The sequence below is a fragment of the Sphaeroforma arctica genome (genome assembly GCF_001186125.1).
Source record: "Sphaeroforma arctica JP610 unplaced genomic scaffold supercont1.131, whole genome shotgun sequence".
Classification (NCBI taxonomy): Eukaryota; class Ichthyosporea; order Ichthyophonida; genus Sphaeroforma; species Sphaeroforma arctica.
This window is the reverse complement of record NW_014040427.1, coordinates 64,561-65,231: the sequence shown is the minus strand read 5'-3', so window position 1 is coordinate 65,231 and position 671 is coordinate 64,561.

Below are 671 nucleotides of genomic sequence, written 5' to 3'. Positions count from 1 at the left end.
ACATCTCGGAGAACGTTCACTTACCAATAGACGCATTAAACTTGGTACAGTCGTGACTGTGGTATAATTGGGCGGATTCCCTGTATTTGTATAAGACTGTGAATATACAAATTATCTCTGTGGAAAACAAATATTCCTCACTTACCTTCATATTCTTTGTACGAACAGCACTCACTTGTAGCGCATTCAGTTTAAAAAATTCATGCAATTCAAAGTGCAACTTTTCCACCATTAAATAAGCGTACAGCCGCCCATATAATATATAGAACTGCATTCATAAGTCGGCAGTATACATCATTGGTATGTAGTTGCTAAGTGTCATACTTAATATCAACTCACAACTATTAATGGAGTAGTAACTCATCAAAAATACAACTGGAGTCTGCCTTCCCTGTTTGCTTGATGCACATAAAATCTCCCTGGTCACCTACTTTACTTGCAGGTGTGTCAATCTCAATCGATGAGAGTAGGTTTGGGTGTTGGGCCCACTGATGATCCTGTCTATACTTCCTACCAGTTGCTATCACTACTACCAATTGAGTCAGAAACCTATTGTAGCTATCTCAGAAAGCGCAGCTAATGTGTGACCTGATCCAAACATAAAAGACCCCGGCTACTTCACCAATGATCTTTAAAATTATATTTAAATTCGGACAGCTGCAATATTTGAT